General features: G+C 41.0%; 2 protein-coding genes across 4 annotated transcripts in view; one reads left to right on the top strand and one right to left on the bottom strand.

The window, feature by feature from the left end:
• LOC108161906 overlaps positions 1-16,657 on the bottom strand; it is a 31,946-nt gene extending 15,289 nt beyond the window's left edge. For both annotated transcript variants that reach the window (XM_017296305.2, XM_017296306.2), the window contains exon 1: positions 15,914-16,657. The gene's annotated coding sequence lies outside the window, so the exon portion shown is untranslated. The remainder of the gene's footprint in view (positions 1-15,913) is intronic.
• LOC108161908 (sodium/hydrogen exchanger 9B2) overlaps positions 1-25,200 on the top strand; it is a 42,140-nt gene that overhangs the window by 11,028 nt on the left and 5,912 nt on the right. The window contains exon 1 of one of the 2 annotated variants that reach the window (XM_017296310.2): positions 21,280-21,580. The exons of the other annotated variant lie outside the window; for it this stretch is intronic. The gene's annotated coding sequence lies outside the window, so the exon portion shown is untranslated. Of the gene's footprint in view, positions 1-21,279; positions 21,581-25,200 lie in introns of those variants that run through there. 2 annotated transcript variants of the gene reach the window in all.

Raw genomic sequence — 25,200 nt, 5'->3', positions numbered from 1 at the left:
GTAGCAGTCATAAGCGAGCAATACCGGAATCGCAACTCGGGAGAGTGGATTGCTGACTCGAGCAAGAAGGCAGCGATATGGAGCTGTGCGAGTCCCACACAGCAACTACTGCAAACATACGTCGGAGACGGATTCGCCAGAGCCCGGATAAATGGAGTGCACATATATAGCTGCTACCTGCCCCCGAGCCTCAGCCTACAGCAGGCGACGCAGGCACTGGAAAGGATTGCTGAAGATGCGCGGGAGAAACACCCTACGCTCATAGCCGGCGATTTCAACGCTTGGGCGACGGAGTGGGGATGCCCGAGAACGAACCCAAGGGGACAGGCGCTCTTAGAATGCTTTGCGACGTTGGATGCCGTACTGCTGAACACAGGCACACAGCAGACGTTCGGCAGAGCTGGAACGGGGTCTATAATAGACCTTACGTTCGTGAGCAGCAGCCTCAGCCGCAGGACAACGTGGGAAGTTAGTGGCTTATACACCGGGAGTGACCCCCAAGCCCTCATATGTGAAATCCAGGAAACGGGCGCACCTAACCCGTTCATTGGTAAGCAGATCGGTTATAAGACCGAAACGTTAGAGCCGGATATAGTCCGGGCCATGTTTGAGGACTACGAGACCAACGGTACGGCTGACGAGAGAGCACGCCAACTGGCTATACATACGCTGGAAGCATGTGATGCCTCCATGCTAAGGAAAAGAAGAAGCCTGAACAACCGCAGGCCAACGTATTGGTGGAACGCTGCAATAGGTAGCGCCAGGCAGGAGTGCCAGCGGAAAAGACGACTATACCAGCGTTCGAGAGGTTCCCCGGAATTCGAGAGGCTCCAAGGAGAATATAAGGAAAGCAGACGCTGCTTGAAAAGGCAGATCAAGGATGCCAAGCGCAAATGCTTCGAAAAGCTCTGCGATGACGCAGATGCGAACCCTTGGGGCTACGCATACAGGCTGGTAATGAAGAGACTGCGAGTGTTCAGTCCCCCGCCGCCAATGTGTGCAGATCTGCTGGTTAACATAGTAGAAACCCTATTTCCAGAGAAAGTGGCAGCCCAGAGGGTGATGGATAGAATACCGCCACCTGAAATAGAAGCCACCACGGGAGCAGAAGTCCTCGAAGCTCTACAACGGATCAAGAACGGCAAAGCACCAGGACCTGATGGGGTCCCAAATGCCGTTCTCCGCACGGCTATTGAGACCAATCCACAAATGTACGTGGATTTATTCAATGCGTGCATGTCCGAAGGGACCTTCCCCAGACCATGGAAGCGACAGCGGCTAGTCCTCTTACCCAAGGGGAACAAGCCGACCGAGGAGCCATCATCCTATAGACCACTCTGCATGCTCGACACAGTGGGTAAGATCCTCGAGCGCATAATCCACACCAGGCTGGAGAAGGCAGTAACGCGTCAGCTCTCACCGAGACAGCACGGGTTTCGCAAAGGCAGGTCCACGGTGGACGCAATCGGCGAGGTATGTGAGATAGCAAAGCGAGCTATCGAGGGCACCCGATGGATGTACGGGACCAAAGAGTATTGCATAGTGGCAACACTCGATGTCCAAAATGCATTCAACTCTGCCAATTGGGATCACATACTAGAAGAATTGAGAAACTTTCAAATACCGCCGTATCTGCAGAATATCATCGCGGACTACCTAAGAGACCGAGTGCTCATATATGAGACGGATAAAGGGACACGTGAGCACCAAATCACTGGAGGAGTTCCCCAAGGATCGGTCCTCGGCCCGCTGCTGTGGAACATCATGTATGATGGAATCCTCAAGATGGATATGCCAATGGGCGCTACGGTGATAGGCTTTGCCGACGACATAGCAATAGTCGTAGTGGCAAAACAGAAAGAAGCGGCGGAAGAAATCTGCAACGACGCGGTAGAGAGAGCCAGAACATGGCTATCAGGGAGGGATCTCTCATTAGCCACCCACAAAACGGAGGCGGTGCTCATAAGCAGCAGGAAAGTAGTGGAGACGGTCACGATCCGAGTAGGAGACTGCACTATTAGCTCCAGTCCAAGCCTGAAGTACCTGGGGGTCATGATTGACCACAGACTCAGCTTCAAGCATCACATGGCGTATGCAAGCAGCAAGGCAGGAAAGACGGCAGTGGCCCTATCCCGCATCATGGCCAACACCGGAGGCCCGAAACAGCCAAGGCGAAAGCTACTAGCGAGCGTAGTTGGCTCAACGCTAATGTACGCTGCACCAATATGGGTTGATGCAATGAAGCATAAAACATATGCCCGAGAATGCAACGCAGTCCAGAGGCTGTGTGCCCTGAGGGTGTGTTGCGCATTCAGAACGGTATCCCAAGACGCCGCACTTGTGGTCGCAGGAATGATTCCCATCCATCTGCTGGCAAGAGAAGCCGCAGGAATCAGGGCACAGCGAACCCTGGGGACTACGGACCAGGACACCAGAGGTGCCTTAAGGCAGCGCACAATCCTGCAATGGCAAGATTCGTGGGATAACAGCAGCAAAGGGCGATGGACCCATAGGCTAATCCCAGACCTGAAGAGTTGGCTGAACCGTAGCCATGGACAAGTGGAGTATCACCTGACACAACTGCTGACAGGACACGGTTGCTTTAAAGCCTACCTGCATAGGTTTAAGCACGAGGACGACCCCTTCTGCGTGGTCTGCGCAGGGGTCATCGAAGACGCAGAGCACTGCTTCTTCGAATGTCCAAGATTTCGGCAAGAACGAGAGGATCTAAGCAACAAGCTTGGAAGAATGCCAGCGGTGTCAAACCTGGCAGAATGCCTGCTGGAGTCGGAAGGAAACTGGGCCTCGATTAGATTCATGGCCGTAACTATGGCTACCAAACTGCGTCGCGAAGAAAGAGCACGCAATGCAAGGAGATAAAGGATAAAGGAGATTATTAAGAGAAGAGCCCTACGGGCATCTCCCCCCGGCGAAGTAATATCTCGCGACAGTACCGCCGGGATCCGGGATAGGTGTGGTTGGTTTTAGAGCGGTTAGAGTCCCTCACTTCGGCTTCGGCTGAGTCGGCATGAAGCTTTCCTGTAGTCACACAACAAAAAAAAAAAAAAAAAAAAAAAAAAAAAAAAAAAAAAAAAAAACAGATACTCGCACACATACACATACATGCATCCATCCTATGGATGTACTACTGGTTGGCATTTGCCGGAACCATGGGCGGTGAAATCACAAAACTTTCCCCTTTCATTATGCTGCAGAATAAACGAGGTTACATGGCTGCTTGAATCCACAACCGAATAAGACAGGAAAGGGGTGCCACTATACAGAGGAGCGGAGCGGAGTGGAGTGGAGAGGAAGAGGGAGAGGCTGGAGGTCTGAAGGTCTGGATGGGGGGATACGTATCGTATCGTACCGTACCGGGTACTTGGCAAGCTCTTTGGTTCTCGTTTTTGCTCTCATTTCTCCCAAAACTTTGTTATGTATTTTCCCATACTCATTTTTAACTTTTTTTTTTACCCTCTTTTTTTTTGTTTTGGCCTGGCTCTTGTTCACATTGAAGATTTGTCGAGTTGGCGAATTTCATTCGGAAATGCATTTTTGCTGGCCCACAAATATACAAAAACAAGCAGGGAAGAGTGGATTTGGTGACCGAATACCCTTGATACCCTTGAAGATTGATTGTTTCTCTGGTGGATATAGGGACAAGCACATTTTCAATAGACGAGATGCTTGCTAAGATTATAAGATGAAGATTATCTGTCCAGAAATGCCTCCTGCCTTGACAATGCCCCCCCCACGAAAAGGGTATACAAAAAATGTGTCAATAAACCGTATAAAATCGAGTTGGCGTCCTTTCGATTTGGATTTGTATTCGTATTCGTATTCGCACAGGATGACACAGTCTCCCTGCCTGTCTGGGTCGCCCCCTCGCCCTCTCCCTCTTACTGTATCTCTGAGGACTGGTATTAAGGTCATTCCTTTTTGGTAATTAGAAAAAATATATTATTTGTGTGCCACAATTGTCATGCAGAAAGTTCTGAACAAGCTGACAAATAAATTTATTGCCCTCTCTAGTGTGTGTGTGTGCACCAGATACTCCTAGTTCTCCTGCCCGCAGCATATGGCAGATGGGGAAAGTGAATGTATGTCTGACGTTTACAGTCACTCATATTAGTGTGCCAGTCATTGGGGGAATGGGGATGGATTCCTGGGAACGGAAATCGAAAATAAAGTTTCAACAACAAGCTGAAGGTTAAATAAGTTAGTTACATTCTCTACTACTTCTGCTGCTGCTGCAGATTTTTTGCTGGTTTTTGTTTGTGTTCCGAGAGCTCTGGTGGGAAATTGCTTTTTAATGGACTTTATTTCGATTTCAGGTTCAGGCAGATACTTGTGGCCATGCAAAATGAATGTCTGCCCACTCTTGAGTGGATAAATGTACTTGGTACTTGGTAATCGAGGATTACAGACAGTTGTTGAGTGCTGTAAACCTCATACTTGAAATGGTCATTGGTAAATTGTCTGTTGTTTCATTTAAACAGAACTCACAAATCTCACAGACTCAAAGCGTTGGACTCTAGAGACTGAAGAGCGAGGAGATTAGAGTGTAATCAAGATTTAATTTCGTTGAAACAGCTAAGTGTGCCCTTGAAAATCTGAAAACCAAAACCAAAGAAAACCAAAAGAAAATCACTTTTATTTAAAGTTCTATGGGAAGTATCACCGTTCGTTCTTCTACATTCGTTAATACAAAGAATCTGAAAGATACTTTTAGGCACTCGAGTCGTGGATCAATGTGTATCGTTTTGCAAACGACATGCATTTTGTTTTTGGACTCTCAAGCATTCCCTTTTCCAAATTTTGCTTAAAGTATGGTTTATTGGCTATTTTTCTACTCGAGGGAGATCTCTTCCATTTTATACAATCGTTTCGTTAATTTTCCTGATTTCTAGAGATACCTTTTCGGGATACTTATATCAAAAATTATTTAATAAGCACAACAACACAACAATAAGCACCTAAATTCCTGAAGCAACAATATTATATCATAAACATAATTAACATACGATCTCTCCTCACCACAAAATATATTTGGCGCATATCAAAATTGAATCGAAACACTCGAAATCCTTAGCACTTAGAATCGTTTTAATTAGCATTCCCTTCAAGTGAGGAGACTTGCATTGCCATTTCCATTTCCATATGCATAGAAAATTCAAATTAAAGCCCAAGGCAGTTTGCACCTCCTTTAACACACAATGAAATTTCTCCCCACAGAGAAATGAAATAATTATCAATTATGGGCCTTATGCAGCATACATGTGGCATGCGTGAGGCATGCACTGGCGTCTGTTGTGTTGTGCTGTATTGTATTGTTGTTCTTGTCGTATTTCCAAAATTCTAATTTCTAATTACTCCCCAAGGAATAGCCGACGCCTAATGAATGACCTGAGGACGCTGGAGCCGGTCCGAGCGGTGGCCTGGGCGCACACAAAATGCAAATGAGACAACTGTGTGGTCAATTGAAACATATTCCAAGTTGATTTATGCAAGTGTATACCCTATATAGTCGTACTACAACATAGATGCCATGTAGGAGGCGATTAACATGGGAATGAAGATTCTACTACAGATACCATAGGCAATGGCGTAGGGCATTTCAGTGCAGCGTAGAGCACGGATGAGGAGGATGAGGATGAGGCCTCTGGCGCAGAGCAAAGTAAAGTTGACCAAATTACGGAGGCATAAATTATTTATGACTGCGGCAAAAGGCAAACAGGCGTGCAAACACATTCGGCACCGAACTCCCACTCGACTCGCTTCGAGAACTGTTAATAGTTACGTTACCCGTGTAGTACAGTGTACTATATAGTGTGGAGTGTGTAGTCTGTGTGTGAATAAGGCATTTGTTTGAGGTGGAGTTTCGGGTTGGAGCCACAGCAGCCATCACTTGGGCAAATGTAAACATGAAACTACTCCTGCTCCTCTCATCCTGACTCTACCTTCCTGCCTACCTCTTTGCTGGCACTCTACTTGTCGTATTTACTATGTACTTAGTATAATTAAATGGGTTTAATGCAAATTTTAAGCCTCCTCCCAGTCCTCACTCTCATCTCTCATTCCCCCACCCCCCTTGGACAAGTTTATTCATCATTCAGTTCGAACAGATTTCTCTCCCTGTGTTGTTTTTGTGCGACAGTCTTTTGTGTGCTCAAAATTGCTTTGGTTGTGAATATAATGAGTTCTAGTAGTGGTAGTACTTTCTTTCAGTTGTGTGGGAAACCTAAGCAACATCAAATTGGGAAGTGGAACTCTCTAGATTTATGCTCCTTTGGAGGGACTGTTATTTTGTTGGTTGGTGTGCCATTTAATAAGAAAGATGTTTTTAAATTGGTATTAATTTGGAATTTGACGCAACTTATTTCAACAATTTATGCTCCTTTTTGATCATCCTTTAATTAAAGTCAAATTCTACAAAATATTTCTTGTTAAAGGCAAAATTATGGAAACTGGAATGGTTGGAAATATAATACATATATGACTATTAGATTTCGACTCAGCATGAAACACACCACAGTGTGTTACTTCATTAAGAGATCAAACATCCTTGTGGGCGATATAAAATAATAAAATTGTGAAATAAGGCCTTGTCAGAATAACAAATTTACAAATTTAAGCTAAATAATTCGAATTTTAAGCTGCCTTACAGAAGATTAAATATTGTAGCATTTGTAGTGCTTTCCATAGATTTTTTTTTCATATAGACCTCCATTGAAAGTATTCTTCATGCTGCTATTCTAGGCTTCTTCATAGAAGATACATTATTTTAGTATTTTCCAATTAAGACATGGATGGTTCTGAGCTGCTTTCCTTATAAGTTTTTACATATAGACCTCCGTTAACAGTATTGTTCAATTAATTCCATTACTTCCCGTGTTCCATTTCCCGATATATATCGATGGTAAATACAATCTCTATGCCACACATACATATAAATAAGTACTCGTAAAATCGTAATTTATTGCTGCCATGAAGCGAACGAAAACTTTCAATCGGTGCCAATGGAATTAATTTGAGTCTGCGCACACACACACACACATACACAACACACACTCCATGGCAACCGATGCCCGAAAGCCCAACGAAGGAGCGACTCCTTTGTATGTGTATTGTTAATGTATTTATGTATGTATCTAGGTGTTAGTGCGGTTCAAGCATCCGCACACTTGTTTCTCCACACATGCTCATCTCGGAGAGGCATACATATTTATAAGCTTATCCGTGTGTTGTTACATATCCTGCGGGAGGGGGTGGAGGTAAGGGAGTGTTTCCGCGGAGCTTAGGCTTCCGTCTAAGCTCCTCAGGCTTAACTCCTATTTGGGCTCAACCGATTTGCACGCGGATTACAATTTATTTATGGCTCCAGATTGGTGGATTGATTTTTGGACACAATCTTAGAAGAAATTTTTTGTTGAATTTTTGTGAGGGTTTATTTTTTTAATAATTTTTTATGTGGAAAAAAATATAAAAAAATATGGGTATATTCGTCTTAAAAGTCTCAGAGATATGATTCAAATATAAAACTATGTCTGTATTGAAAACAAATTTCTTATATTTTTATTCTCCACTGTTTTTATGGCTCTTAAAAATCACCCAAATTGTAACATTACTTTTAAGAATTTGCATTTATTACATTGTTAACTTTTACGTTGTTTTTATATTATATAATATTTTTAGTAGTGATTTCTTTTATTCGTTTCCCATAATTTGTATTTATGCTGAATTGGTTGAAAATATTAAAATATTTGAGTAAGTATCTGTTCCCACAAATCGAATGCAATAATTTTAAAAGTTGATGGAGAAATTTATTTCACGTTTTAAAGTGGATAACCGCTTGGCCCCAACGCCAGCGACCACAATGGCTGTCAACCCGTTCTCCCACACCCGTACACACCCACCGGACACCCGTATACGTATGTATTATCTATCGCAATATTCCTGCAGCATTTGTCGGTGGCTCTGTGGCATTTATTGCTCTCGGTTGTAAATTTGAAATGGGAGGGGGGGCCAACACCAACACATGTCAGTACAAAGGGCCAATTCATTACGGAATGATAATTAACATGTAATCAGAGTCGCTAACGACTTCGGTCAGGACTGCCTGCTGCTCGTAAATATACGTATGGGCTGGGGCAGCTGCGGCTGCTTGGGCTGGGAGAAAAAAAACGCCCCAGATGGTAATGGAAATGGCTGCAAGTGGCATAATTTTAATTTGCACTCAACTCGGAGTGTGGATGGAGCCGGCTGGATGGATAGGGAGTGCACTTTCTCGGGGACTGCCAGGAATGATTGCGTAATAAAAAGCAATAAAATAAAAAATAAAACAACAAATAAAATTGAAACTGCAAAATCGAGTGCATAAATCCTTTTGCCAGAGCTGAGTGACGTGACTACTGCTTGGCTTGTCCTTGCTGCTTTCTGGTCCTTTGGCTGCCTGTTCCTGTCGGCCAAGTAAATGGCATATCAATGCGTGATTACGTATACGCCGCATGGGCCCAACAAATTGCTGTTCTGGGCCTCTGCCATCGTCTTGAGTCCACTAAGGGGGGAGGGCAGGCCCGACTCGGCTCGCTTCATTATGCCGAATGCCTACGTGCACTACTTATTTATCAAGTGATGGCGCAACGCTCCTCTGGCGTGGCCTTCTTTATTTATGGAAGTGACTCCTCGCTGAGTGCGAAGTCCTCCCCGCGCACCTCTTAACAGTGGGGGCGACAGGCGACTGCCCACAACACAACCCGCTGGGTCATGCTTCCGATTGCTTCCGCATCATCGCACACTGGTACGAACAATTTGTTCGGCAACTTTGAAATAATAATTTACGAAATATAAAGTATTTCAAACAGTATAACTTTAATGGAATCATTGTGTTGTTGATAATACAATTTCCTTTAGCTTTAAAATAGCAGAATTTATATGGCATTTGAGCAAAACGAAAGCTCTGCAGGCTGTTTAAAGCAGTGGCGCTCAAACAGTGTTTTGTGGGAAATAAGTACAGTCGCACCGAGACTTGATATGGTTCATTTCAAGCAGTGGAGGAAAGATTGTGTGGGCACATAAATATTACAGCTTAACACAAAGCAATGCAATTTCAGATAATTCTATGTAAAGAGCCCTACCATAGAGGTAAAATAGTTGACATGAGATTTCCGAGTTGGAATAGAGAACACCGAACACATTCTACAGGATTTCGTGGGAGTAATAACAATGCCAGAGGCCTTGAGCAGATTATCGCATGTGAATATTCATTGGGGTGAGGTTTCTGTGTGTTTCTCTTGAGGAGCAAGCAGTGCTAGAAAATAAATTCCTCTATAAAAGCATAGTTTTTATAGCATTAAATTATAAAACAAGTTATTCAAAAGCTAAGGAAGTTATGAAATATTTGATTACTCTTAAAATATTGGAATACAATCGATAAATAAAATATAAATCATAGATGAATAACAGATATAAATAAATAATCGCTAAATAATTAAATTGAAAAGAACGCGTTCGTGAAAAGCACTTGAATCAAAGCAGGGAACAAGAAGCTCAAATGAAAGTACAGTCCCAAAAAGAGAAAAGAGTGGAATTGCAGTTTCAATTGCAAATAATCCAATGACCAGTGTATCTTCACTGCGGGGGACAGGCAGGGTATAAGATACAAAAATATGCACATGCAGAGCGAGAAAGAGCGAGTATGGATGTGTATCTATGTGGGATTGGTAGTGGGAGTGTGCGTGTGAGTGTGCGTTAAACGTCTGCCGCTGATAATGAGAAGAGTGAAGAGAGACTCGAGAGAGAGAGGGTGAGCGTGAGAGCCGGCGGAGAGGCTGAGCCGCATCTTTATCCTGATCCGCCGCCTGCCGCCTGCTGCTGATGTTTGCGTTTGAATAATTTATGACACAATAAAAAAGCAGGAAAAGCCAGAACCAAACACAAACACACACACACACACACACACACACACAAGCACATACACTCACTGCAATAGCCGCAAGGTGAAAAGCCTGCCGCCGCAATGGAGTGGCCGCGAGTCAGAAACAGAAACAGAAACAGAGCCAAAAGACGGATAAGGACCTGGCAACTGTGGCTATGGAAATGCCATTTAGATACAACCGTATATACAGAGTCGCCGCGGAGGAGAGAGTACGTGGCACACGCACCGAAAGCGGGGCCTGGGCTGGCAGGCAACGTTTTTATTCATTTCAAAAAATGATAATTGGCTACTGACAGCCGCAGCAGCCGCGGGGTGGCCGTGGACGTGGACTGCGGTAGGGGAAGCATCAGCAATGCTAAGCCGGCTTCAGCTTGTTGTATAGTTCCTCCCCCCGGACAGGATAGCATCCGGATAGGATGAGTGGGCAGCAGCAGCACTAGCAGCAACATCAGCTTTTTATACCCACTAATCGTTGCTGCTAATGGGGTATGCTGATGCATTAGAGGACCTATAATCTGGATCAGCTTTCAAGTCGGTGAAAGTCCATAATTTAAGAGAAATAAACCTCTCTTTGGTTACAATTATTTAGCCATCATATAGAGCATTCAGTATTTTAAAGATCTGGAGCTCCTATTCCCGGAATATAGCATTTTTCATGGGCTTACAGTTCGGAAAATATTGGGTAGACCTATAAATATAATAAATAAATATATTAGATAGTATATTAGTGTAAGGCATAGGGTATCCTTTAGTCGCAAAATTCCCTAAAAATGCGAATAGTACCTTTCCCACTTGTTTTTCTGTGGCGTTGCGTGCTTGTGTTGGCGACTAAATCAGAAACAGAATCCGAAACAGAAACAGTCGGGCCAGAGAAGAGCGGAAACTGTAGCTGAAGTTGAATGGCAGACAGATAGACTGCCAGACGGAGATAGACCCTAACGGAAAAGAGATAGCAACAGAGCGGCCAGAGAGAGAAAGAAAGGGGAGGAGTAGCGGTAGGAGTAGGAAGGAGAGGAGAGGAGCAGGAGGCTGCTTGCAGATAGAGAGTGCAAAAAAAGGGAATATAAATTGCCTCTTAAATATGGAATAAGTGCGGAAAAGTGTACACCAGACGAACGACCGGGCGACCACCAGCAAACAACAAACATGCACATAGATAAACTATATAGCTTCTGGCCAAGATAAACAGACACACAGACGCACACACACTCATAAGCAGTCATAGATAGATAAGCATACACACGGAGGACAAACACACGCCTACAAAAAAACCAACGAGAAAAGAAAAGAAAAACGAACGGAACAGAACGAAACGAAAGAATGAAAGAAAATGATGATGAAGAAGAAGCCAAGTTTTGTAACAGTTACAAAGATAAAGCAAAGTGGGCGTGTAATTGCGTTGTGTGTGTGTGTGTGCGTATGTGTGGGCGGGGCACCTCACCCTACACCCTAAACCCTACACCTCACCCTTCTTTCCTCCTTCTCTTCTTCTATTTCTACATCATGTTTCTCCTTGTGATGTGTCGCCTTTGTGTCCCTCTTTGCATAGAATCCTTTGGCAATAGACACATAAATTTTTAGCCAACACAACATTTTCGATTCAGATCCATTTTCTCCCCGCCCATTCAAAAGAAAATGACTTCCAAGGCGGGCACATCTGAGGGGTGATGAGGGGGCGTGACTATGGCTATGGCTAGAAGTGTTGGATCTTGTGTTTATGGCCATGTATATTTCTCCACGGCTTTTTCCCTTCCATTATCTCTGGGTCATTTGTTAATTCTTCGCTTTCGGTGCAAAAAAAAAAAAACAAAAAAATAAAGGTTTGGGATCAGCTGAATGAATGGAAATAGAAATTATTACCATCATGGATGATTATGAAACGGAGTTCAAAATAGTTTATTAAAGGCATCATAATCTATTCAAAAAGAATTTACTTTCATATAGAAACATCTTCCCAATCCCAATAAAAGTGTCTGCAGAAAATAGATTGTTATTAAATTATTATTAAATATGAGATAGAATTAATTAAAAGAAAATATTATTGAATAGTGAAATATGATGCCAATCAATTTAAATAAATTCTTTGAAATATAATTATCGAACCTGGTTAAAATCAACTGAATGTTGAATGGAATTTATTAGACACATTATTCAATTAGTATTTATCTTATCATTTGTGAGGATTATTCATAATTTTTTAATTAATAATTAATTAATATAATCCTTTGTTGATTTTTAGTTTCTTGAATATTCTACCTCCGAGGGCATCTAAAAGGCATTTCAATTTCATTAGAATAAATTCAGAAATATTTTTAATACCAGTTTTATCTACCTCTTACCTTTAACTTTCTCTATTTTACCTTAAGCCATTTCATACGCGAATGCCTGTTTTAATGAATTTCCATATTCATTCAGTAACAACAAAGCCACGTGTGTATTTTAGGAAATTATGAATAGTTGATGTACCTACTTTTCCAGAGATTTTTTCCCTTTCTTGAATATTAATTTTACGTAAATTATTCGTTTATTTAATATTATTGTGCAAATAATGATTTACATACATAAATATGTATGCCATGTAAATAATACAAAATCGACATTATTTTTAAATACATTTCAGATCCAATCAGTCAATTATATGTATCATTTTTTTACCCACAGAATGTGTGTTTATTTGTGCAACACATGACGTATGAGTAATGCAGATAATCATTTGGCCTTTTTAAGAAGTAAACTTTATTTATTATCTGTATTTAAACTGTTTTTAGTTGGGTATTTTTCGCTTCATGATAATACAAGCTGTTTAAACATAATTTCAAAAGCAAACATATAAATATGATGATGATGGATAATTTATGCCACATTTTAATGAAAATTTCATTAGGGGGTGGAAAAATTAGAGATGGAATTTCATTTGAGAGTTTTCTGCACCAATTAAAAGTCTTTTGTTTGAAAATATTTCGTCTAATAACTTATACCACACGGAAGCCATCATCCCCTTGCCCGTCAATATGTATTAAGTAAATCCTTCTGGCATTCTGGCTCTTGCCCCCTTAGGTATGCTATGAAATCTGAAACTACATTTCAAATTCCAAATGAAGAGAAAACTCTCAAAGGTGTAAAATGCAATTTTGTAATCAAACATTTAACTCGTTCAACGTTTTCTTTCGTTCACGCTGATTGCCCTTTGGCTTTGGCCAGACTAATAGGAATACAAAGTTAAATACAAGAAACAAAAAAAAATAAAGAGTGAATATGATACAAAAGGTAAAGTCAAGAATATAACAAAGTTGCTACCTTTATCCTCCCCACAGCGTCATGCATTCATGGTGCTGCCCAGAGCTCCATGGCAAACTTCCTACTCTATAGACCCCACAGATCCGTTCACACCACACAGGCCACGACTTTTGCTTTTTTCCCTTGGCTGCCACACAAAGTTGCTTCCACACACACAACGAGCTCACATGAAGAAATAAATATATGTACATATACATATGTATGTGCAAAGGAGGTCCTACCATGGACACACCGCCTTTCATTTTAGGTGCCGCAGAACAGTAAAAAAGAATCCCCTCTGTACACATTTCAAGCAAAAATTTCAATTAAGACTTTTACTATGAATTCATTTCTGTTTGTTTTCGTCTATACACCCATATCCCCGTATGCCTGTATCCCATGTATATGTCCCTGTTTCCTTTGCCATTCCTTTGGCTTTGCCATTGCCTTTTGCTGTATCCCTGTTTTGTCGTCATTTGTGTGCGTGAACCTCCTGGTAATTTGTCCTTGTTTTATGTTTAAGCGAAATTGGTCAACACTCTTTTGTTTGGCTCGCCGGATGCAATTTTAATCTGCCGGAATGCCGGAGTCTGGGTGCCGTGCCACACACACAACTGAACAAACTAGGGGGAAGATAGATAGCCCTCGGTGGGCGGTGGGTTTTTGAAGGTTGACTGAAATAATGACTACAGAACCACACCACACCACAATTACAACAAACATAGACACCAGCTCTTAGAGAGAGAGATAGATAGAGAAAGACATACGCACACGAACACGCACAGGCTCTTCAGTGGAATGGCAAAGCAACCACATAATATTTTAGTTTTTTGACCCAAAAATGTCAGCGGGACATGAGTTATCACTGCCGCCATCGCCAGCCGACGACACAACGAGGGGTGCTTCAAGGCTACACAAAGAATAGAAGCTAGATTGTACTGAAGGACCAATTTAAGCAGCGAAATTAGATTTGAATAGATTTTTTTCGAAATGAAAAAGTTGAGCAGAGCACGGGACAGAGCACAACCTGGCAAAGGAAATTAAACTTTTGCAAAACTTTTGAAAACATTTTGATTTGACCTAAAAAATCTGTAGTTTTATATTAGTTGTAGTTGTAGTTTGTATTAAAATTGCAAAATGTCAACGAATTAAGTTTGTTTTTAGAGCAGGAATGACATTTTGTTTGGTTATATATTTGCAGTGAATGTGTCTAAGCTTTTTAAATTTAGTATTTAGTCAAGATTTGTGTGATTATTTTAAAAGAGGTGGAAGAATCATGCTTATTGTATTTTTGGGTATGCAAAAAATATGAATACTGATTAAAAATTGATTTTTAAGAGTATTTTTATAACATTTCATATGTTGTATTTTATCATTTCTTAAATTTCAAAAGTTGTGTACAATTTTGCCAGCAATTTGATGACAAATAAGTAAATCTGAGTTAGGGATTTTTCTTGAACTTTATTTAATTTTCTAAGAATTTATCTATTTTTTATTGCTTACATATTGATGGAGGCTGAATCTGAATTTCTGGTACATATATTGGAAACGAGAAGCGGATATAAATAATTTAGTCAGGAGGTATCTAATGTAATATGAGATCAAATCAATCTTAAATCATTTAATTAGGTCTCCATTTGCATCTTACGAACTTTTTCCCTCAGCATACTTTTTGGAGCCTACCCCATTGGCATGGGGAATTTGCACATATGAAAAATTCTTTTTGGTGGCATTAACCCACAATCGTTCGTCCGCCGACAAAATCCCTTGTCGTGCGTTCCTATAGCATACTTTTGGCAGCCAACACCATGACTAATTCCATCAGTCGGATAGTTGGGACATTTGGCAGCGGGCTAATTTGATTCTGAGAACCGCCCTCGTTGCGGTTGTTTGGCCTAGCCACGCAGGTTGCTCTTTGCTTTGCTTCTGCTTGTTTGCCTATGTTTGCCTATGAATAACAAGAACAGCAAGAGCAACAGCAACAGCAACACCAACAGCAATAACACAACCAACAACACCCATCACAGGGGCACCATAGAGAGCGAGAGCATGGCTCGTGCCTCCCTTCGCGAACTCTCACGACGCCCACAACGAACTCAAGGCGAATTCAAAAGCGTCAGCAACAGCAGCATCAGCAGCAGCAGCGGCAGCGGCAGTATCCATCCGCCAGCCTCTTAAGGCACTGCAAGGCGACGAAGACGACGACGCCAACGAGGACGACAACGTCGACGACTGTCACTCTTCAAGAGAAAAAAATCTGTTGGGGGCGTTCTGCTGTCACCCTAGCAAAGGGTATGCTTATTTGTAGGGTAGTCGTGCAATAGTGGGCCCTTCTATGGTAAAACAGCAAAAACGGATCATAATCGGATCCGCCTATATCACATGTTTTCAATAGCCGAATTCGCTCGCAATATTTAAGATATTCCAAATGTTCCTGTATTTTATATATCTCTACTAAGTAGATGTGATTGAAATGATTAATGCCTCTGCCAGGGTATCAAATTCTTCGAGGTTTCTATCTTGTTTTGCTGTCGCGGCCGCTTCTGGTGCTCGGCCGCTGCTTCTTCAGCCGCTTTGGTGTCGCTAGGAGCAACTTTGCTCTGGCTCCTGTCGTCTCTACCTTGCTTTGCTATCTATATTTCTTTTTTTTATTTGTGCTTTCTTCGCTTTTCTGCGTTTGCATGACTTATTTGCGCTCACCTTTCGTGCTGGGCCGTCGTCCTTGGTGAGCTGCTTAATCGCCTTTGTCCCTTTTAACTTTTGCGCCGCCAATTTTCTCCCCTTTTTTCTTTCTTGTTTTTGGTCCTTTTAGGGCTTTCTGGAAATTTTCCTCTCTATCGGGAAACTGGGCTTAGTTTTTGTTGGCACTTTTTATTTTTTTTTTATTTTGATTATAAACTTTCTTTCTTTTTTATTTTTTTTTTGTATAATTTTTAAGAGTCCTGTATGTGTGTTAAGAGATTACTTTGCATAGAAAAGTTGTGGACACTTCTTTTGAATTCACTTTCGCTTTTTTCCCTTTGTGGCGGTCCCGGAGACGACGTATTCAACAAATTGTTCGCGCTTCTCCTTCAGCTTCACCTTCACCTCGCACTTGCTGGCTCGCTCGCTCTTTCTTTCTTGCTCTCACTTTGACTCTATCTCACTCGCACTCTCACTCTCACTCTATGTGTGTGGCTGGCAAGCAGCAGGTTTTTACAGTTAATTGAGTCGGCTAATCTTTTTGCTGTTGCTGGTCACACTTTTTTCACTTCTCCACAATTTGTTTTTTGCTGAGAACGTACAAGATTTTTTGCGTGCCTTGCAACTGTTTCTTTCGGTTCTTTCTACGCTTTCATTTACTTTCAATTCTATTCTTTGTATTTGTTCTTTTGCGTTCTATCCGTGCTCCGTGCTCCGTGTCCGTCTGCGTGCGCGTACGCTCTGGCTCTGGGGGGCTCTGGGGCCCGTTTTGATGCTGCTTCTGGCTGCCTGCTGCTGCCGATGCCACGACGATGCTCCCGACTCTAATTGCGTTAAAATATTTTCTGCTCCCACGACAACAACAACAACAACAACAACGGGAGCGAGCGACAATCAGAGAAAGCGAGAGAGAGAGGGACAGAGAGAGAGAGAGAGGAGAGAAGAGAAGATGCATGATGATACTACCTTCTCGACTGACGGCGCGCTCTCCAATTTGTCTGGATGCTGCCTGCCTGATGCTTCTTCTTCGCACACAGTTCAATTTCAAGTTCTTTTCTTCTTTTCGGGTGAACATCTCTCACACAACAACAAAACTTTGACTTTGAGGAGCTTTCGGCGAGAGCACAGCTTCGTGCTCTGTGTCTCTGTGTGAGTGCGTGTGCGAGTGTGTGTGTGTGTGTATCACTGGCATTGTCGTCCTTCGCCTCGTGTGAGAGATTCGTTCGGTTTTCCCTTCCACATCTACTACCAACAAATTTTCGTATTTGGCGCAAGCTCAGTTTATTGTTGCCATTCGTTATTAATATTGTTGTAGTTGTTGGTGTTGTTGCTGGCATTCGTTATATATTTTTATTTTTGTTGTAGTGGAATTTCTTTTTTTTTTGCTTTGGTCCTTGTTGCGCTCAGGAGAGTGGCAGCAGCAGAGTATGGGGTGCAGCACGAGTCACTCATCGACGCTGTTGTTCGGGGTTTTCCTTTCTTTTTTTCCGCCTCGCTCTCGTTTCAACCAACAGGAGGGGATTCTCGCAATGTGGTTGGGTGCTTATGGTTAAGGGGCTCAAGTAATGCCACTGAATTGCTGAATGAATTGATTGTGCAAAAGAAAGTTAAATATTAAACTATATTTATTCAATACTTAATTTTTCTAAGGTTTCTGATGCTTCCAAAAAAGTTGTATTTTCTTTACTCCTACCATAAACTCTTCTACTCCTGGACCGCTCCTGTGTCTCTCTGCCATTTCTTATTCGTTTGTTAAGGTGAGATATTTTATGTTATTCAATATACTCTTTGAATTGCTTGGGAACCAAACAAATATTACAAGTAAAAAAGTACAATCAATAAATATGATTTTCGATCATATTTGCTCTCATTTCCTTTAGAATTAATATTATAATGCTGGACTGCTTCTGTCTTAATACTCTGTATGACGTATCACATCTCAAACCGTATCGGAAATCCCTCTCAAAGCTATTCAGTATACGTAATTTGTGAATTAATTAAAACTAATATAATTTAATTTATTTTTTAATTATTTACTCTTCTACAACTACAACGACCTCTTCTACTAGCAAACCGCTCCTGTTTCGCCTCTCTATGCCACTCACTGGCATTGTTTCTCGTGTTGTTGGCTCTGTTCCATATTATACTCTCCCACACATATACATATATATTTACACAGAAATATATACATACATATATCTGTAGATTTTTTCGCATACTTTTCCCGACTGACTGGCGTGCTCTGTAGTGCCCCGTTGTTGTTGAGAGTTCCGCCTCCTCCCTGCCAGCCATCTATCCATCCAGCACCCCTTTTTGTTGACGTTGGCTCTGGCAGTCGAGCAAAAAGGAGGAGCGGCTCCTGCTCCAGCTCCAGGCGTTTTTGTCACCATTGGAGGAGCAGCATCGGCATCCTCGACGGTACCTGGTCTGGTCGGATGGATGTGGCATGGCTGTGGTATGGCGTGGCATGTGGCAGCATGGCAGAATGGCATGGATGTGTATGGCTCTCTTGTTGTGGGTTGCCAGCGTTGCGGGCTGAGCTGTTTGCGTTGTTTTTCCTCGGGTGACTGTCTGAAGTGCAAATTTGCTTTAATTATTCCATGGCAACAACATGAGGAGGAGCAGCGGCAGCAAGAACCACGACATCTGCAACGGACTCTGACTCAAATTCAGGCGTTGCCTCAAGAAGCACACTCCCACCACCCACCACCCACCACCCAGCACCCAGCACCTACTACAAACACCCACACATCCCTCAGCAGACAGCAGACAGCAGAGACCTGGTGACAGCAACATTTACTTATGCACCAGTTTTCACACCTCCCGCAGCAGCAGGACAGGACGCCTTTCGCCTTTCGGCGACATTGAGTGACACTCTGCGAGTGGAACAGAACCGCAGTTTCCTTTCTCTCAGTGCACGACCCAGACAGGACATTATCACAGTTTCCTCCAACCAATAATACATCCAAACCAACCCACGAAACCATCCGAAGGAAGCCACTATCCAACCAACAGACGAGCGAGCGAACGAACGAACAGAACCGCTTGCCCCCTTTTTGGGTGGCTTCTCCCGTAGCTTTTGATGCTTGACATTGTTGGCAGTCGATATTGGTTGTAATTAGCTTTAATTGAAATTGCTCCATTCCCATCCATCCAATCCTCTATCGTATGTACGTACATTCAAACAAATATATATGTATATATTTGTACATGTATCTGTGTGTATGTGTATGTGGTGGCCCCGTGATTTGGGTTTTAATGCGGAAAATGTTTGTAATTTTGCCAAAGTTAATTTATGGTGACCCCGACCCAGACCCAGACCCACACCCAATGGCAAATTCCCTTTTACAGTTTCAGTCTCTCTACCTCAGTCCTCAGCCCTGCCCAGCAGAGCAGGTCTGTCGCATTTCACGGTTTTCATTTGCCACTCAAATAATTAGAGAAGTTCCATTCAAAAAGTTTCCACATTTCCTACAAATTGTGCGGATTGTTTGAATTCAATTGATAAATATAAATGTTTCCGTGTTGGGAATGTGAGGAGAAATATGTAATATGCAGATACTAGTCATGAAAATAGGTAAATATATTACCGGAAATTAGATAAACACATTGACAATAAATATTAAATGGCAATATTAAAGAAAAAAAAGCGATGTAATGGCATTCTAGATTAGATATCCTTATGCAATTTACGAAAATGTAAATTGCTTTTTTAAATTCCATTATCAAATATTATTTCTGGTTTTTTTCGTAATTACTCCATATCATGTAGAACTTATAAGGGCGATAATCACGATTGCAGTGGAAATCTTTGAAGAGTTTTGACACATAAACTCTTTATGGCCACAGATATGGAATGATATTCCTCCCCCAATGCCAGAGACTTTTATCATTTTTTGGATGTATCATGATTGATAAAATGAACAAATAAACAAAAATCACCAACAACATTGTCATATAAGAAAGAGAACTGGAAAATATTTCCATTCAGTCAACAAAATTTTTTTTTCCGTTTGCATTTCAGAGTAATAAATTAAACAGAAAAGTTTATGGAAAAGTTAAATCAATAAGCAAGCAATTACAAAGTTTTATTTGGTTATTCCAAATGATTTACCTCGATAAATATTTATGGGAGTAATTTAGTAAGAGACTAAAACCAGTGCGACTTAAATATAGTAGATATAGAAGCCAAACCAACAGGATTTAAAAATATAAAAAGGTTTCGTTTCCATGTGGGAATTCCTAGATCTCTTTATGCCTGATCAAATGATAATCAACTTGAGACCGAAACCATATCAAATTGAAATTGATAAGCGTGTGACCATAAAACCATCAACTGCTTTCGATTTTCGATTGATTGAATGCTTTAAGTCGCACTAATTAAAAAAAAACAAATGAATGCCATTATTAATCTAAGGCTATCAATCATTTTTATTGCATACTTTTCCGTGTCATATATTGTACTGTATAAATAATGTGTTTACTATTTTCATATAATGCCAGAATCGGCCACAAGGTACAGTCATGACATTGCATTTGAAATTGTAAATTCTTAAAGCAGCGGGCCAACGTGATGGATTGAATTTATAGCCAGGGGCACTTCTCGAGTGGCTTGGGAATCGTCTAAGAAATATATTTTATGATGACTAAGGTACTTGTATATGGATGTTGTTTATAGTACGACAGAGACGCTAGATATAGATATAGAACTGCAGTGGGGCATCGACCATAAATGTGGACTTGGCTACCGAACTAATTGATTTATATTTATTACTAGTACTTTATTCGCTCTGAAATTATATAGTTAATACTACCATTTTTAATGTAGATTTTTGAATAAGAACCAACCAAGAACGGAAAAGTAAGTTGCGTTTTCTGACTTTTTTATTTTATTTTTTTAATCACCAGCAGATATTTGAAAATACTTTTTCTTATATATAAAATTTTTTTTTTATCAGTTCTTTTAAAATTTAATTTTTTGTATGAATTTTTTATTTATTTGTAATGCTTTAATTTTAGTTTTTACACAAGTTCCAAAGAGAATATCACAATGAAAATATGCACAAGGGAGTGCCCTTGCACTCCCGCCCCATAACTATGCTCAGGTGTAAGAAGAAAGACGAGTATATAGAAGAAGATACAGCACAGCAGACACTTATATGCGTTCCAACTTCGTGCGGCTCTTCGTGATCACCACCCGAGTGGAGTACTTAAAAGAGAGAGAGAGTAAGCGAGTAATCGGGAGTAAGTGTACAACTTTGATTCAATCAATGAATGCGATTCAATTCTTGTGCGAGATTGTACGAGTATTTCTCACACACAAAGACACTTACACCCATTGCCTGCATGTGTGTGTGTGCCTATAAAACGCATGCAAGAATTTGCAGCGACTTAGTCGTGTTTAAGCAGGTCGCGCGGATCGTCTTAGTCTTCGCCTTCGCCGTCGTTTTGCCCCACTCTATACGGATCGCATTCCCGTTAACGTGAATATGAAAGTTAAAGTACCCATTGCCTCCACGACGAGTACCACCATCACATTCGACTCTTAATTGATTTGCAAACTTTGGGCAATTCCGAGAAATAAGAGGGAGAATAGAGATAGAAGAACAGTGAGAAAAGTGACACGAGATTTGACACATCAACGGAAAAGTTGTCTAATTTCCTGCCTGCTGTGTGAATACCAAAGTAGGTTTTACCCCTTTGCCCACGCTGCTAAACCATTTTTCCGCCAAGTTCAACGCAAAAAGTAATTGGCTATAATAAAATAAATACTTTAGATACTTCAAATTTCTGTACGTACGTGTTTTTTGGCACAATTAAAAAACGCAAAACAAAACCAAAACACCGAATGCGAAATGCAAATGCAAATTTTATACGCTTATGATTAAAACGCTCGCTTTCGAGCTTTGAGCTTTGTTAATAATATATGGTTAAAATACTTGACTTTATTCACATACGTTACTCGTTTCGTATTTGGTTTGTCTTTTTTGTTGTTGTTGTGGGATTTCAATATGCATATTCCATCCAAAATGAATGGCAAGTGAATGATTTCTTAATGAATGCATAAGTATATTTTATTGCACGAGGAAAACTCATTTGCAGTGCTACCTAATTTAACCATATTTTTAAATTTTATTAAACAAAACGGGTTGAATAAATTAATGTAAGACATGAACGAGTGCTGAAATGTATATCAGATGGGAAATTGTGGAACATTTATTTATTTTAAAGAACTCAAGAGAGGGAAGTATGAAGCCATCGAACAAAGAATAATAAGACATTCTTTTTAACTAGATAAGAAATATTGAAGAAGATTTCCTAAGAATAATAGAAAGAAACGAAGAAAGAATACTACTGACTCGCAATTTATTCCCTAGAAAAGGGAATAAAGACATAGATCGTGATAAACAACCATTGTTTCAAGACCAATGAAAATATATATTGTTTCTACATGAATATTGACCTTTCCATTGAAGAGTTTCTTAATTTTACAATCAACAAACATTATCATTGGCTCTAAGAATACTACACAACTTCTCCTTGGATCTCAGTGGACATACATACATAAGTAACCCCGAAAAAATAATGATATACCACTCATAAACATCACTCATGACATCACATCGCGCAACAGTTTGTCTAGACGAAGCGGTCTCTCTCATCCAAGTTCATCATCATTTCTGCGGTTAAGATAACCAGAGGAAGAAGAGTCATTGAATGTAAAACCTAACGATAGGAAATACATGGATAATTAAAAAAGAAACAGACGAAAAAGAATCTTATCGCATACCTCGAAAATTGGGCCAATAAACACTTACCACAATTAGCAGTTGTCAACGCGACTAATGACAAAGCCAAAAAACCAGACGATTCGGGACGGTATGGGATGGTCGGTCGAGTGGATCAGGGTTGGATTACACATATCATATTGATAATGTTTTAATAAACAATCCTCGGAACAGAGAGATAAAACACCTCGATTCAGGCGAAACCCGAACCGTAGCTAAAACAAACTAAGGGAAACCGATGATGATCGGTGATCAATATGTTCGTAGACGGTGTGCGGTGTGTTTGTATTCATGGCTGATTGATATTCAAGTGGATTGGGGCGGCCTGTTAATGAAACACTCGTAAGTGGAGTAATCACACACATATTTCGCGATCCGATCGCAATCGTGAAACCAATTCAGAGCGGGCTCTACGATCCCCAGTACCAGTGCCAGTGCCAGTGCCGGGTGCTCATTTAGCATTCGAAATCAATCACAATTCACACTTTGCCATACGGTAGTCGTAGTATTAGGGCAATACAAGCCAATTAACTCATCCGGCAAACCGATAAGAGGCCATCAATCGCCATACCTGAAAACCCCCATTCCCCCACCTAATCATAGACCACTAACCGATCGACGATTCGTGGCACCTTCGATTTTTATGGTGAACTCTTTCGAGTGCTTAGTGGATTTTTATTTGGTCGATTTCTGGGTAAATCTCTTTCGGTTATCGTCGGCTGCTTGTGAGATAAGCCAAGAACATATTATAAAGATTTTCTATATGCTGCGATCGATCATGGAAAAGCCTTTTATATTTGTTATAAATTAATGCAAATATACGACTTGAGATAAACTTTGTGAAAGCCATGGCCCCGACCGGCTGCACTGAAATCCGTCGTCTATTCTAAACGATTGTGTGTTAACGAATTCTCTATTTAAATAACTTTACTTAACGATGGAGTGTCGTGGAACTGAACTGAATATGTGTCTTGAACTGCTTCATTCCGGATAATTGATCAATTGAAGTGTCTGCAACTGGAGATTCCTTTGACGTCATTCCGGGAGTTTTAAACCTCGAGACAACAATTAATAGGCCAATAAACAGAGTTATATGAAAAGCCAATTTCGTGCTAAGAATTTCAGTCTCTGATTTTAGAAATGATTCGAATTTAAATGGATATTTATTGGCGCTCACAATGTACATTCTGAAGAGCATATAAGGTGGCATTTTTGTATGGAAAAATTACCCAAAAAACTCCTATTTTGCTACAAAATGCTATAGGGACACTCCTTAATGGTTAAAGATTTTACTAAAGCTTTCTTTTCTCTACGTTCAAAGTAGATATGAATAAACGATGTGTTGTATGCCTTGGACTTGTTTAAAGTTCTCAAAAGCCCATAGGCTTACATCCACTTGAAACAGCTTAGATCAACACTACCTTTTTTCTATAATCAACTGGCATTCTTAAAAATGAATTTTCCCTTTCTGCCGGACATTGTCTAATGGAATTGCCCAAAAATATTCGAATTGCTGTACGTTCGTAGTATCTGCAACACATTTCACACACTCAGAGATAATACTTTCAGCCAATAGAATAACCAAACTCGCGTTTTAATTCATATATAGCCCTGCGTTTCCATTCTCCTTCGATTAAACTGAATTGTGCTCCAAGTTGTCCGTGTCTTTGCACACTCCCGACACTCAAGCACATTGGGGATTAATTGTGTAATGCGAAACTTATTATCTACATTGATTATCTATTGTTGAGCAGTTTTCCAGACAACGGAATACTTTTTTGCTCTAAGAAATCGATTAGATTAACACTACAACAATCAAGCGCACAACTGCTGCAAAATAATTACAAAAACACAATCAAATAATAGAGAATGTCTGTCCGGAATTGGCCGGGCCGGGTCAAAATGGATCCACGTGACCAGTAGCTGATACGCTGATAAACCCCTACCATCAGGCATTACCTTCTCCAAGACACCTTACCAATTTCAAAATCCGTGTAAAATGTAAATGCTTCAGCCAGCGAATTTCGGCGTTGGCCATTGTGCAATGAGGCTTGAAGCGTGCAAAGAAAACCTTTTTGGGCCGCTTTTGGTAACGGCTGTGATAAGTAAGTCGGGACAGGGGCCTAGACCCCGTCCCAGATCCACTCCCCGCACCGTTGACTTGACCCAAAGCTAACTAAGTACGACAAATTTGCTTATGGCTTATGGCCAGGCCAATTCGATCAGGGAAACATGTCACGTAGAATCATTCGTAGTAGCAGCTTTCGTTCGTTGATTCGTTCGCAATGCAAAATGCCTTTTGGTGTGTGTATATTCGTGTATTTGTGGGTGGCACAGCGTGAAACGGTGGGCCAACCTCCAGCAAGGTCAAGTGGCTGCCAAGCTGAATGCAAAAATAAAACAGTGAAAATCGCTTCTATACATAATCAAGCAGAAAAATCAAGAATGAACTCTGGAATAACAATTAACTAAAAGGAAATCTGGAAAGCCGTTAATGGGTTACGTTCACATACACAT

Source organism: Drosophila miranda, chromosome 4 (assembly GCF_003369915.1).
Source record: "Drosophila miranda strain MSH22 chromosome 4, D.miranda_PacBio2.1, whole genome shotgun sequence".
Lineage (NCBI taxonomy): Eukaryota > Metazoa > Arthropoda > Insecta > Diptera > Drosophilidae > Drosophila > Drosophila miranda.
The sequence above is the reverse complement of the archived record's forward strand: the minus strand, read 5'-3'. Positions and strand labels throughout refer to the sequence as shown.